At 41.7% G+C, this 15,684-nt stretch overlaps 1 protein-coding gene across 3 annotated transcripts in view; it reads left to right on the plus strand.

Annotated features, from left to right (window-relative positions):
• The first annotated feature begins 283 nt into the window (after positions 1–283).
• Positions 284–15,684, plus strand: part of FAM169A (family with sequence similarity 169 member A) — a 40,105-nt gene continuing 24,704 nt past the window's right edge. For 2 of the 3 annotated variants that reach the window (XM_032205657.1, XM_032205659.1), the window contains exon 1: positions 284–338. The gene's annotated coding sequence lies outside the window, so the exon portion shown is untranslated. Of the gene's footprint in view, positions 339–4,531; positions 4,598–15,684 lie in introns of those variants that run through there. The other variant, XM_032205658.1, reaches the window with a different exon arrangement.

The following is a 15,684-nucleotide window of genomic DNA, read 5'->3' on the forward strand; positions in this document are numbered from 1 at the left end:
ACCAGGACCAGGACCAGGACCAGGACCACCGCCACCGCCACCAGGACCCCCCCCAGGGCGGGCGATGGCGCAGGTAGGGGCGTGCGGGGCGCGGCCATGGCGGGGCGAGCGGCGGCCGGCGGCGCAGCAGCGGGAGTGCGTCAGCGGCGGAGGGGCGGGGAGCGGCGGGGGAGCCGATATCAGGCGCCGGGCAGCGGCAGCGGGGCAAGAGGCAGGCGACGCCGGCGGGGGCCCGGGGCGCTGCGGGGGACCCCCACCGCCTCCACCCAGCCTCCCTCCCACCCACCCGCTCCTCCCTTCTCCCCGAGCCGCCGCGGGAGGCTGCGCGGCCGGCTGAGGTGAGTGGGGGCGCGGCGGGGGAGCCCCGCATCACCGCCCTGCATCGCCCCGCAGCCGGGCAGGGCAGGGCGGTGGGGAAGGGAAAAGGAGCTGGGTTTATGGATCCCCCCCAGCCCCGGCAGGGCCAAGTTGTGCGAGTGGTGAGGGGAAGGGCCGCCCTGCCGCGGGGCTGGGGCCGGCGGAGCCATCTTTTGTGGAGGGCAGCTATTGTAGCGGGGCCATTTGCACGGCGGCGGGGGGCGGGGGGCAGGCGGTGTGCGGGGGGCTTGGCAGCCCAGGGGTGTCCCCACGGCACGAGGTGGCTCCCCCACAGAAGATGGCTGTGCCCGCGCCTGGGGGGGCACGCAGGCGCTCCGTCCCTTCGGTGCGCCCAGGGGTGATGTGCGGGGTTGTAGGGTTTTGTTGTAGGGTTTTGTCCTCGAGGTAGGGCTGATCCCGCCGTTATCGGTCAAGGGGAAGCGTCCTGGCTGAGGTGGTGTTGGGGTTGAACCCGGCCGGCGGCTCATCCCCCTCCTCCCTCTCTGGGATGGGGGAGAGAAACGGGAAAGTGAAGCCTGTGGGTTGAGAGAGAGACAGTTTATTAAGACAGGAAAGCAATAATAATAACAATAATGATGGTAATAGTACTACTACTAATGTGTATGAAACAAGTGATGCACAATGCAATTGCTCACCACCCACTGACCGATGCCCAGCCTAACCCTGAGCAGCCGGCCCCCCACCCTGCTAGCCATCCCTATCTATTGCTCAGCATGACCCCATACGGTACGGGATGCCCCTTTGGGCAGTTGGGGTCAGCTGTCCCGGGTCTGCCCCCTCCCAGCTCTTGCTGCACCCCCAGCCTGCCCTCTGGCAGGACAGAGCGAGAAGCTGAAACGTCCTTGGCTTGGTGTAAGCACTGCTCTGCAACAATTAAACCATCAGCGTGTTATCAGCACTCTTCTCATCCTAAGCCACACTACCAGCTACTAGGAGGAAAATTAACTCAGTCCTAACTGAAACCAGGACATATATGCATTGATACAGCATCTTTATAGTGCTTTTGGTGTGTTTAATCCAGCATGAGAAAGTGGTTATTCTTGAGAGCTTGGGTTAGGGAAGGATTTTAAAGGGTTCTACTAGCATTAATGGAAAATAAAATATATTAACTTCCTTTTTTTTTTTTTTTTTTTTTTTTAATCTGTGTTAATATCCTATTTAGAGGAAGTGATAAAAGAGTGATCTTCAGGCTCTCCTGGGCTGAGGCATTTTCATGATTACTGATGAGAAATTGGAAAAGCCTGTGGCATGGAGATGCAGTCCAGCTGTGGTTTTATGTTTATGTGCAGGAGGAAGGAACTCTTCCTTTTTCCATAGGTGCAGGTACTTGTTTTGGGTGTTGGTCAGCACTGTTGGTCATTGTCTTGTAAATAAGGCAGTGATTTTTAAGGGGAGTTGGTGTGGTGTCAGAGTGATCAGTGCAATGAAATCCGTGGTGGAGTACCTACAAAAGATTGCTGCAGATGAATGATCGTGGTCTGTCTTCTCCTTCAAACTCTTACCTCTAGGTACTGAGTGCGTCTTCTCCCTGGTTCCTTAAAGATACCAGCACCTTTCTTGTTTAATTGATCCCTGTCTGATTTAAACACTGAAGAACTTCTCACTTCTTGTCTTAATGGTGGGTAGTAAGAAAACATTTTAGCACCTATTCCACGGAGGAAAACATCAAGGCAAGAAGAGTTTTATACTATTAACACCCAAGTTCAGGTGTTGTTAACCTCAATTTCAACACCATTTAATGAATGAAAGCAAAACCTGTTGGGACTCTGATACAGCTGAGATGTTTAAGTTGCTTCCCCATTCTCCTTCCCCCAGTCAGATTTTACTTTACTTCTTCACCCAGCAGATGCTAATGTTTTACAATACCTTTTTCTACTGTTGTGGAAGATGAGTAATTAAAATGGGATTCTACTGTAGTTTTCCAAGGAACTGACTCCAGCAAAGTGTGATCAAGACACATGGTACCAAGTCTTTTGGAGCGTTTCCTGACTTAACTTCTTTACAGAGAGACTCTGACAAAATGACTTGTAAAATATTCCTGGTTTCTTTCATATGTATATCAACATAGACAATGACTCTTTGTTTGAATTATTAAAACTTATTAGTAATACTAATAGACATAAAAATATAACACAACTTGGAATGAAATTAAAACTTGCCTTACTTACCCAAACCTCCTATCTGTGCAAACCTGTGTAAGTAGCTTTAATTGGACTGCGATTGCAGTTCAGAGTCTTTGCAAGTGCATAGTGGTTGGATTTCATTTAGGTGTTAAGGCTGATGTTCAATAATGCTCCTCCATTTTTCATGCAGAAAAATTAAAAAAAAAAAAAAAAAAAAAAACTTGATGTGAAATTGCAAAGAGATGAAATTCCAGGGTAATAGAGGAACTTGGAGTAGAACAGCCCATTACTTTACATTCTTAGGTATAAGACCTGGTATATCCATATCTCTAATTTGTATTAATTGATGAATATCAAGTAATATTGATCATTTTAAAGGTGATACCAATTATTATACTTTGTAAACCTAACAGTAGACCTGAAATGAAGTGTACTTATGCTTGTTGTCACATTGATATCCCTCAAAACATTTTTTTTTTATTTGAGTTACTATTTATTTCCTGACAGAGAAATAAATATCTTCCTCCAGCCCCAGTAGGTCCCTTCCAACCCAATCACTTCTCTGAGTCTAGGTTTGTAACCTTGTCACTAATTGTATAAGCTATACATTCCAGAAACCCTAAGTCATCCGTTGAACTGAGAAATGGAGAGTTTTGGGAAGCTATAGTAGGGCTGTATGCTCAACAACAACAAAAAAACCTTTTTCATATCATAGAAATGGGTACTTTTTAAGATCAAACAATTGTCAACCTTCCTCCTAAACTTCTAGGTAGTGGCTTCTGTATGGGCTAAATAATTCTGAATGCGAAAGCCTGTTTTAATGTTGTTACCCCTGCCATTGTTTTAAGTGTGACTGAAATGGTGTGTGCAGCAGTGTCATGATAGCTGTTACCTCTGGCATTCTTGCAGTTTTGTTTGCTATTAGTGACTTTTTTAGTGTTGATGGGGGAACAATGGAATGTGACAGCATGTATTCATTTTGTCATTATAAAGTTAGCTGGTGTTCTTCAGTGAGTCTGAGATTTCAAAGAATCTTTTGAATAGCTCCCTGAAATATGTTAAAAAAAAAAAAAAAATCTTCCTCAAAAAAGTAACAAGCTTTCAAATCCGCCTTAAAATCTCACTAAAATTTAGTGAGAATTATCAGGACTAGCATGTCTCCTTCTTTATTTTCAAAGTTGACTGGTAATGGGCTCCCTGGTACACGAAAGACAGGGATCTCCTGGAAAGAGTCCAGTGGAAGGCCACAAAGATGACACAGGGCCTGGAGCATCTTCCCTATGAGGAAAGGCTGAGAGACCTGGGTCTGTTCAGTCTGGAGAAAAGAAGACTGAGAAGGGATCTAATCCATGTATATAAATACCTGAGGTGTGGGAGACAGAGGGATTTGGCCAACCTCTTTTCAGTGGTTTGCGGGGACAGGACAAAGGGTAATGGCCACAAGATGGAGCACAGGAAGTTCCGCACCAACATGCGAAAGAACTTCTTCATGGTGAGGGTGACGGAGCACTGGGACAGGCTGCCTAGGGAGGCTGTGGAGTCTCCTTCTCTGGAGATATTCAAGGCCTGTCTGGATGCCTACCTGGGCAGCCTGCTCTAGGGAACCTGCTTTGGCAGGGTGGTTGGACCTGATGATCTTTCGAGGTTTCTTCCAACCCCTTTAATCCTGTGATTCTGTGATCTACTAGCGTTGTTTTGACTTTTCTGCGTATATTGAAACGATTTCTTAAGTTGCAAATCAGTGAGATTAATTTGTCTGAATTGTTTATTGTACAGCTATTCAAAACAGCATTTTAGGCTTTTGATTTTTCAGATGCAAGTTGTTCCTCTCTTTAGTCCTGTACTTTATGTACTTTATTTTTTTTAGTAAAACAATATCTTACGATTTTTATTATTACTGTAGAACAGGGGATCTGCATATTCCTTGTGTCTGTATCTCCCTTCCTGCAGTTAGAGGTTGTTTATAGGCCATGATGGATTGAATTTACCATTACTTTTTTTTTTTGTCTAGGTTTCATCAAATATGTAAAGAAATGGAAGTTAAATACATCTCTTAATTCTGTGGAATCAGTGGAGAGGAAGGATCATCAGGAAAGGTGTGGTCTCTATCAAATCAGCAGCCCCTGAGGCAGTGCGAGGCGAATACACCTGGTTCAGAAGTTCTGGCACAGCAGTGGCCTTCAGCCTGCTGATGCACTGGCCAGTCCCACACAATGAACACCAATAAACTTCAGATAGTTTGCAGTGCTGCATTAGCCATAGCTATGTTTATATTTTTCATATACTGGACAGTAAAATATAAATTATTTTAAGTTAGCAAATGTATTGCTAGAAGACCGGTCTTTTACCTAGCCCTTTTGCAGGTAGCAAGTCCTGCAACTATGAAGACTTTTACACAGCTGTTGCAGAATTAACCAGCAAAAATCATTTGGGGGAATTTGAACGAATGATTTTTGAATTGATAATAATAAAGTAGGATGTTAGCAATACCCACAACATTATAAATGTTGTTACAGCTCAGTAAGACAACTTACAGGTTTCCAAAATATTGGTGTGTTTTATTTCTTTTGATATGGCAACATTGAGAGCTTATGCTCTCAGCCTTTACTCTGAAGCTGCTGAAGTGAATTTTCTGAAGAAGCAGGAGGTAACAACCTGATTCCTGCAAACGAAGCTTGAATTGAGGCTTAAAATCCCACTAATTTGGAATTAGTATGATTAGCCATGCTGATACTGTTGCAGTAGTTCATGCTGTATGATATGGTGATTTGTTCAGGGGTATGATTAACTAGCTTATCTTTATTCAAAACAATCTCTAAAAGCAAGTAACATCTGTATTTTTAGAGAAAAACAGTTACTGATTTTGCTTCACAGATGAGGCAATTTGAGAAATTTGAGTACATCCAGAACAGAGTAGCCTGTGTACTAACAGGTATGCCTTTGAGGCCTGAAGTACACAAATTGCCTTGAAGGAGGGGAAATGCAGTATATTCACAGAAGCATGTAAGTTCTTGGAAGAATGCCAGAATGGCTGATGATGGGGATAAGAGCAGGATGACACCAGGGAGGAGGTCATACATGCATTCCTTTCTGCGATTAGAGACATTCTTGCAGAGGTTCTCAGATGCAGAAATTCAGTCCTGTGGTAACATGCTTGCTGATACCTAGTGAATGCTTGTTAAATAATGGTTTTTGTAATACAGCTGTAGCAGGCTAACCTAAAACAGAGCAGTTATACCCAGATAGTTGTGGGGAACCAAAATGAACGAGCTTGCAAGTATGAGGCTGCTGAAAGCAAAGGCAAACAAAAATGCTCAGGAATTTGAACTATGTGATGAGGAGTTTGCTTTATATTGGTTTTGATGGCAATAGGCATGGACAGTAAGGAAAAGAGGGTAAGGCTGTGTGCCCTGAGCTGCTGCCCATTTCTGAGGTCTTACTGGAAAGCCTGGAGAAGAGGGATGTAAGTAGTTGATGTCTAAACAGATTCTTGAGAGCTTTGAGTGATGAAGGGCTCTTTTGATGTTTTATTCTTCCTTTGCTCTGGGAATAGGACTTTTACATAAACAAGAAATACCAGACCTTGCCACTTCTAGCTGGAACAGCCTGCAAGATGCCTGACTTCCTGCTAGCTTCCCAGTCACACTGATATCAGGTTTGAGTTTGCTTCTCGAATACTACATCAGAGGATGGATTTAAAAACTTCTAGTTTGAGTTCATGCTTGCTGTTTTTCCATCCTTTTGAAGATGGGATGACAAAAGCAAACATTCACCACTGAGTCCAGCTGTGAGCTGGATTACAGGTGGGATGGTCTGTCTGTGTGGTGTTTGTAAAGGTGGGAAAGCACTGGTGCGGATGTACTAAAATGCTTTTGCCTACATTTTTGCCAAAATGTATTTGCTCAAATGGTGTCTATGACCTGTGGTGGTAACTTGAAATATGTTTTCACAAAGTGACTGGGCTCAGGCTTACATTCAGTAATGACTTTCTCATCATGTCTGTGGCACAAATGTGGTGGCTGAAAGCCCTGATTACTTGCTTTGAACATTGCTCTTAGTGTCTGTGGTATTCGTGTCATCTGGATTTCGTGCTGCATTTCTCTTAAACTCTCTTTCCTATGTCTCTTCAGTTGTCTTTGTCCGTAGTTCCTCTGGTTTTCTTGAATCTCACCCACTTTTGATAAGTGAAGGCCATTATTTTGTTTTACATTGTCAAGCCCCTTCAGCTGTGTGCAGCTAAAAAAAATTGCTACTCTAGAACACAGTGCAAGAGGCAGGTGAAAATACAGAATTCACTCTAATTCAGCACTATGTTTTTAGCCATCCGTCATCTTCTGAAGGCAATTGTAATAATGGTTGGAGATATTTGCCTATCCCTTTTGTTTGGGGGAAAAAAAGATTTTAAGGTATGCTGAGGTTTAAATTCTCATCACTCCAACTATGTTGTTTTTATTGTAGTGTCAATATCCAGATCGTGGTCCTCAATATATGGTAAGTGGGTCATATAGTGGTATATGGCTGTACAGTCAGACTCTGAAAAGTCTCAGTTGCATGTTGGTCTGTGGGAAAGTTCAAGGGTTGACTGACAGGAACCTGTTGTTGCGGTCTGGTTTATCAGCTTTACCTGCCTCACATGCTGTGGATTCTTCCTGCTCCTGGGAAGATCATGTTATTTCTGCCCCTTCCCTTTTGTATTTTCACTTGGATCTGCCATAAAACCAAAGCAAATCATGCTCTCTGTTATAGGTGTCCTGCTGCAAATTACTTTTAACAACAAACAATTGTTTTTTTTTCAGTTCCCTTCTTCAGAAACAAATTACAGACAATATATATAAAAAAAAGACATCAGGAGATGGGATATTACTTATTATTTGAATTTCATGCAGCTCCTCTGCTGAAAACGGGAGCATCCTCAGGCTTCATGTGACACAGTAGTAGTAGCTCAGGCAACTGTTTTAGCAATTCCTTAGGTATGGAGGAGTTAATGCACTGCTGCTCACCATTAGTAACCATGGCCACCATCACATCTGAATTTGCATTTGTAATATTCTCGAAGCACCCATAAAGAGAGTTGCTGTTGTTTAGCTGATGTGCACTAACTCATCAGACTGCGATATGGTGTATGTGCAATTGGCTGACCTAATCTGTACAGCTTTGAAGTCTGCCCCCGTTGTGGGGATAGGGGAGAAGACAGCAGAACAGTTTTAAAAATAAAATCAGGTGCATACATAGGGTTGCTGCAATGCCGGTCTCGCTGCTGTGTTAGGTTGGTTACGTTAGGTTTGGAAGATTACCACCTGCCTGGTGTTGCGTGTGTATTTTTTTTTTCTAAGTGTGTTCAAGAGAAGGGCTTTCTTCATTGTTCTTATTTCTGAAGTCACTGAATGTATGCACGAGGTGGCCCATACAAAATGAAGGGGTAATGGTAGAGGGAGTATGAGATCTTGCAAACAGGCAAGGAACGTGGGCACCACGTGGGAGTGGGACATAACACCACAGAAAACTAGAGAGGAGGCAGATCTTATGGATTTATTATTTTAGAGAGGCATGTCTTATGGCAGAGGTGCCTGGAGAAGCAGGGGACACGGAGTTGTGGAGGATGAGCAAGCAGGGAAAGAGCAGCACAGCTGGCAGAGGGAGGCTGGACGTGGGCAGCAAGTGCTGAGCTATGTACATGTAGGAAGGCTGTTAATGTCTAATCACAGAAGCTGTAGGATATAAAGTGCAGGAGCAAAAGCAGCAAGCTGAGGGTGAGAGCTGGACAACGGCACAACAGCAGCTTGAGAGCGCTGAGGTATGGAAGGGAGAAAGAGGGGTGACTGAGGGGGAAAGGTGGGGCATCAGGGGTATCTGCATGGTGTTTGGTCATAATTTTTAAGGCACTAAGCAAGTGTGTCTTGTAGCAAAGGGGTTGTAGAGGAAAGTGGGAGATGAGAAAGACGACTGAGTGCTGAGCACCAAAGAGGTAAGATACATCTCAAAGAGATGAGGGTCTGGGAAGAAAACTTAGTCCCATCTTTCTCTCTTACAGGTGTCAGTTACTTTCAAACACAGCTGGAATTGATTTCATTTTGTGTATGGATGCATTAACTTCAAATTTGAGAGGCTGAAAGGAGAGGCAAGGAAGGTTCCTTTTAAGAAAAAATTAATTTTTTAGACTTATTAAGTATTGCTGTTGGAAATTATCTAAAACAGAATGTGAACCATATCGCTGGCACACTTTTCTTGTAGAAAACACTTGTACGTATTAATTTAGCTAAACTATGCTGAAGAAAGTGCTCTTCAAGCTACCATACAATAATCTCATTAAATGTGAGACTGTGGAAGATATAAAAAATCAAAAAAAGTTAGTATTTTGTATACTGAAAAGCAGAATTTGATTAAATGGGCTACCAAATAAAATGCTTAATTTTAATCATCAGTGACATTACATAGGTGCTTAAATAGGCATCTGCTTAAGAACCTTACCACCAGCTATGTTTTAGAGTGAAGTGGCATAATACGGTCTCCTCATACTGCTCTGCCATATCATATTTGATCACTGGTAAGATTTCAGTCCTGTTTTCATTAAGGCTGTAGGATTTTGTAGTTGTTAACAAGAGATCATGCTTACTGCAGCTGAAACTGTCAATTAATTAAAGACACCCTGTAATGTTGTAGTCAGTTTACTTTTACCAGGAGTATCTAGCTTTGTATCAGTACATTTTGGTGGCTGTTTAGTCTTTCATAGCTACTGAAATTTAATATTATTTTTACTACATGCTAGAGCATCCTAGATAGATTTAATTGCAGAAATGGATTTTCAAGTGCTTTTATTAAGATTGCAATTTGCTGTAATGAAGCTAGTAGGCTCTATTCAAACTTTGATAATTTTTAAAGTAAAAATAAGTAATATACTAATACTTTTTATGTGGAAAACTTTTTCTCCTGTAGCGGTCAGAGTTTCAATCCACAAGGGACTGTTTGAGCACAGTCACATAGACCTCAACCATAATTCTTGCTCATCTCCACTGAAGTGGATTGGAGAGTTGGGTCCTCCATGTAGATTTCATAATTGTGTGCTATACCATACAAGTAAATTAAAATAAATCATGGTGGCTAATTAATGAATGGAAAATACTGATTGTTTTTGTTTATTTGCATTCAGATCAACAGCTTTGGTTTGTGTCTCGGATAGAAAACCAGAGTTGCATAAGCTGCTTCAAGCAGATTATGGATATTGTGGTTGACACGTTAATCCAGAGTTCTTGGTGGATTTTGACAACAATTGTTACATCAGTATCTTCTGATTCTTTAAGAGATTTTTTATCTGGGTCTTTGTGAGGTTTGAGTAGATGTTACTTGTTTTATATTCCTATTAAAAGTAAACAAACAAAACAGATTAAAATGTTTTTGTTTTTTTTTTTATTTTGTATGGGGAAAACAAAACTGCAAATCATAGCAAATTTATCTGAGTTAGCAAGCACTTATGTTTAAGATGAATGTGCCAGTATTCTCTGAAAATGTGAACAAAACCCACGCATCAGGAGACAGTATTTATATGCCGTAGTGGTATGATGCAGATAATGGTTTGAAACACACCTAGGGAATAAAAAAAAAATAAAATTTGAATTACAATCCAAGAAAACTACATATCTGAAGGGAGGTTATTTGAATGGGGAGAGTTCTTAGTCTATTCGATGTGGCAGATCAGACAGTATATTCTTCAAGCCTGTAAGGTTTTCAAGAAATACTAGTATATAATTTATTGTTTAAACAACAACTTCCATTTCCTGAAGTGTCTTCTCTACTTAGTGTACATATTACATTACAAATTAAAACAGTTTTAAGAGATGGAGTTACTTAACAAACATGAAAACTTTGTTAAAATAGTGGTCTAAACTGGTAGTTGTGGTACAGATTTTCCTTGTGTATTTTAAACTTAAGAATTCCTAATAATCCAGATAGATGATTGATCACTTAAATATATATAGGGGATACCTTAGCATAAGCTTAAAGTTTACTTTTCTTATATTATAAAAGGACGAATAACCTTTTAACCTATTTCCTTCAGATCGTTTGGATAGAAGTGAGATAAAAGTGACCACTTCCCTGCTCCCCAGGGAAGTGGTCACTGCACCGAGCCTGTCTGAATTTAAGAAGAGATTGGACTGTGAACTTAGGCACATGGTCTGAACTTTTGGGTAGACCTGTGCGGTGTCAAGAGTTGGACTTGATGATCCTTAAGGGTCCCTTCCAACTCAGGATATTCTATGATTCTATAAAAGTTCAAATGTACAATATGTTACAAACACCCTCCAACCTCCACTTAAAGTAATTGATCTTGAATAAAGAAGAAAAAAGATGAAAATGTTTTGAATATTTTACAGCTGGTAGTCTAAGCAAAGAAATATTTATGTAAGTAAGTTGTCTGTTAATAGACTTAAGTTCTATTAGCACTAACAGATTTCTTGATTTTAGAAGTGGCAATTGTCATGCTTTTTTTTTTTTTGTAGTTTAAGCTAGACGACTAGATATACTACCACTTTTCCTCCTTTTTATTCATCTTTCAACTTCTGTGTGGTTTCTGAGCTTCTGGATTGGATCTGCTGTGTATGTCCTGTGTGCTGCAGCTGGATTAGCTGTCCTGGTTTAGCAGAAGTATACTGCAGGTCATAGCTTGAGCATCCTGATATGTATTCTTGTAGTTTCAAAATTTTAATTTAAAGAAAAGCTAGATAAATGCTTTTTAAACACAAATTTAAATCTGAACATTGATCACCAGCTGTGTAGCGGTTGATACAGTTTTGCACATACTGTGTCATGCATGTTTATCTGTGCCAGTTACTTTATGTTTATGATTTTTGAAGGAAAATCAGCAGTGCAGTTAAGGTGTGTTGTAGAATTGCACACTTCCAGTATTTGAAAGTTTCAAAATGACTTTTTTGGAGTATCTCATGGTCTTACTGGTCTCTCTGAAGTACCAGTTGTTCCCATTTTATAGGTGAGGAGTTGAAGCACATCAAGTAACATGTTCTTGCTCATATGAAGTCTCCCAGAGCTTGAAATTTATCCTGATTCCTCTACAGCCTTTGCTAGAGCCTAACCACTTGGCCTTCAGTTCCCTTAAGACAGAAGCACCCCAAACCAGTTTTAAACTGTGTTTAAACCCTGCTGTAAAGCATGCAGTAAGAAACAACATAGCTTTTGGCTTCTTATTTTTGCACAATTTCATGGCATTAGGTACTGAGGGTCTGCAGAGGGGTGACTGCATCTCTTGATTCCTAGTGAAATTCTCTCGTGGGCTAGAAGCTGTATGGACTGTGCTTCCTTCCTTTGTGTGCTCTGAAGATGAAATAGGGTTTGTAGCTATAATTTACAGTAAAAACAATTGTCAAGTTTGCTCACTTAGAAGATTTTTTTCACTCTTAATGCTTACGCTAGCAAAGATTTTATGAATTAAGAACGATCTTGGTTGCACAGGAATGTGTATGCTCATCCTGTTAAATCCTTTTTGTTTCTGTTCCCTGAATTGATTTCTGTTATCCTCTGTTACTGCAGATGTTCATAAAACTGACGTGCTGTTTCTAGCATAGTAACTTGCATAATGTTGAGAAAGGGGAACATGATACAATTCCACGTTAAAGCAAGCATTGCTTACGTGAGTTTATGTACAATCTTTAATGCTAATATGCAAAGTGATGTGGTTATGAAGAGTCTAAAACATGCTTTCTCTCAGTTGAAACATGAAAAGCATAATATGCCCCATTTAATAAAAAAAAAAATATTTTTTTCCTCCCATTTCTTTCATATGTATTCTTTCCACAAAGGGTTGCGGTGAGTTTGGTTGCTTAAGGCTATGTTGTGTATCCATAGTCATCGTGACTGCTTGATGGCCAATTGGAGCGGTTCCTCATGAGCAGAGCACAGTCCCACAGTGTATGACAAGGATTTGACCTGACAGTTCTACAGTCATGCAACACATGGAGGCTTAGAGCAACAAAAAGGGCATCGTGGGTTTCATGGCTGAGACCTGTGATGTTCCTGCTGCCTCTATGGGAAAAATGTATAATGCTCTCGTCAGGAAGAACTGAAAAGCTTTTTTTTTTTTTTGTTGTGCATCACTCGAGAGTGTCTAGATCTGGACCTGTCTGTACTTTTACCTTTTTTAAAGACACTGATAAACCAATTTATTTCTTTTTTTTTTTTTTGTGAGGAGAGTTTAATTTATTATTCTTGGGAGCCATTTAAACTGTCTTTAGGTTAATTTGCCTTTCAAAACGAAGGTGCTTGCACTTGCTAGGCTATTTTCTTATGATCTGCTGTAGATAGGCATGGTCTTCTACTATCTTCTACTATCAGCTATTCAGTGCTTTTAATGTGATTTGGTAACTGTATAGTTAATGACTTATTCATGGATCTACTGAATTTAGATGTTGTGAATGTTTCTGATCTCATCAACACTAAGGTACAAATCACATCACACAAGTTTGAGAGCATGTAACCTGACACGTTTAATCTGTTGCACAGTAGAAACAATAGGTTATTAATCAGGGATGCTGAATGGGTTTCCTGGTTTAGTCTTGAAGATGGACCTGCATTCTGTTTTCTGCATAAACCTTTCTCTGTAAATCATATTAGATGAAAAAGATATTAATATAATTGAGTTGGGAGTGGATAAAACTAATGAAATATGAACTATATGAAAATAGAAAATAACCCAACCAGCTGAACAGGAAGAAGGTTATGAATTACTTTGAGAGTAAGTCTGTGAATTTATTGGTTAGCCAAAAACAGTTTTTGTCCCTTTTTTTGCATATAAGCAAAGATGTGATTGCTGCTTTAATTTTCTTAGATGTGTAGTGACTGGAACTCAGATAATTACTGGATTTCTTACTGCATGTTTTCTGGTTTGGTCCTGCATTATTTTATTCCAAAAATGTCAGGAATTGTTACCTAGGGGCTTTCATTTATAGCTTGTGGTTTGCATATCTTTGTCATGTAATAACAAAAGCTCGGCTCAAGTCATCTGTTATCCTGGGAGTTATCCAAGCACTTAGGCATTTCTTTAATCTTTCTTTTTTTCTTTTCTGCCAGCATTCAGAAAATCATTTTTTTTTCATGAGTCTGTATTCCCTTACAGCAGAATATAGCTGTCCTGTTGCAGCTGACCAGGTGCAAAATCTTTGTGCTATTGTGGAAGCAGTGACCTGTAATCTCTTGCTTTATATCAGTTCCTGTTCTGACCATGGCTCTTGCAACAGTGCATATTTAAATCAGCACATTTATTAAGGGTCCTAAATATCTTCAGATATTTGGTGAAGGAAATTTGTTTGTCTTGTTTCCTGGTGTCACAGAGCAGCATCTTTAAGTGCTGTTTCATCCTGAACAAATGTGAATTTAGGCTTGGATTCTCCCTGCCTTACCTTCAGTCATTTAAGGAATCAAAGTTCAGAGCTGCAGTGTTCGTCACCCATCCACTGGGAGATAAATTTAACCAGTACAGGGACCTGTGTCTGCAGGCATCTGTAAGAAAAGGAGCTGAGAAGTTACTCAGGTACCTGATGAGGAAACCCCAGTTAGGAGTTTTATGTCAGTGGGGTGGGTCCATACCTCAGCATGGAAGGAGCTAAAGGCAGGAAGAGGCTGGATATTGAGGTGCTTAAGTCTGTCTCGCTCTGACACTTGACCATGTTAGAGCGAATGATGATAGAATGGAATAGTTCAGCTGGAAAGGACCTACAAAGATCATCTAGTCCATCTACCTCTTTAAGGCTAACCAAAGTTAAAGCACATTACTGAGGGCATTGTCCAAATGCCCCTTGAGCACTGACAGGCATCAGCCACCCCTCTGGGAAGGCTGTTCCAGGGTTTGGCCACCCTCACAGTAAAGCAACTTTTCCTCATGCCCAGTCTGAACCAGATAATCCTCTGGTGCAGCTTTGTGCTGTTCCCTTGTGTCCTGTCCCCAGTGACCAGGAGCAGAGGCCAGCACCTCCTTGTCCCCTCCTCAGGAAGTTGCAGAGAGCAGTGAGGCCACCTCTCAGCCTCCTCAGCTCCAGACTGGACAACCCCGGTGTTCTCAGCCTCTCCTCATAGGACAGGCCTTCCAGCCCTGTTACCAGCTTTTTTGCCCTCCTCTGGATGCTTTCAAGTACCTTAACATCCTTGTGCATCCTCAGGATGCATCCCGCTCCTGCACCCAGATCACTGATCAAGATGTTGAACGGGACTGGCCCTAGAACTGAGCCCTGGAGAGCACTGTTGGCGGCTGGCTGCGAGTCAGATGTTAATTGTGAATTTATCATGTGTACTACGACATTGCTAGTGTATTTCAGAACAGGTGGACTGTGTTGCTGTCAGCTAGCGGTGAGGAGATCGCTTGTGGATGAATTGCATCCCTGGCAGCAACTCCTCTCTGGCCACTGTGCATTACTGCTGCAGCCAAAGGTGTGCACGCTCCTGAAGTGCCCTCATCTGCAAGCAGAGATGGCAGTGGGATTGAATGATGTCAGGCATCACTTGCCTGCTTCTGTCCTGTTTGCAAGGCTAGCATCCGGAGGATTGAGAGGTGCACCTGAGCATCCAAAAGGGGTGGTGAATAACAGGAGGAATGTGAGGGACTAGGAGAGACGGCAAGAGAAAATCCAAATAACATGTAAGCGAAAGGAATGAGCTGAATTTGAAAGGAAATTACAGTGGGGAATGTTTGCGTGTATCTAAACAATAACATTTGTGGAAAGCATTAATGCTTCCATCAGCAAAAATGTTAAAGGTGGCAGTTTTAAATACCAGTGAAACCACCTGAGACTGTTCTGTAGTTTTAACAGAAACGTCTGTTGTTTACTTTTTGTTTGTCTGGCCACTTGTTGCTTAATCTGTGGCCTCAGAAATGTTGGCTGTGCAGCTCTGCCCATTGCTCTGAAAGCAGCTGGGCATTTGTATTGCTCTAGCAGTAGGTCCAAACGGGTCTGCAGGTTGCAGCTGGAGTTCCTTGCTTTGGGGGATGTAGCAAAGAGTCAGGAAGGACTTCAAGTGCTGTTGTGAAAAGAGGTGCTAACAGAAGCCTTGCAGAGAGTTGCCTCTGGCACAAGCAGCAAAGTGATGAAATGAATGGTCTGGCCAGTTGTGCCAGTGAACTTTTAAGATACTGGTGGGTTTCTCTGATGTTTAGATCTGCTGCCCTGAACTTTCAGTCAGAAAT

Source organism: Aythya fuligula, chromosome Z, assembly GCF_009819795.1.
Source record: "Aythya fuligula isolate bAytFul2 chromosome Z, bAytFul2.pri, whole genome shotgun sequence".
Classification (NCBI taxonomy): domain Eukaryota; kingdom Metazoa; phylum Chordata; class Aves; order Anseriformes; family Anatidae; genus Aythya; species Aythya fuligula.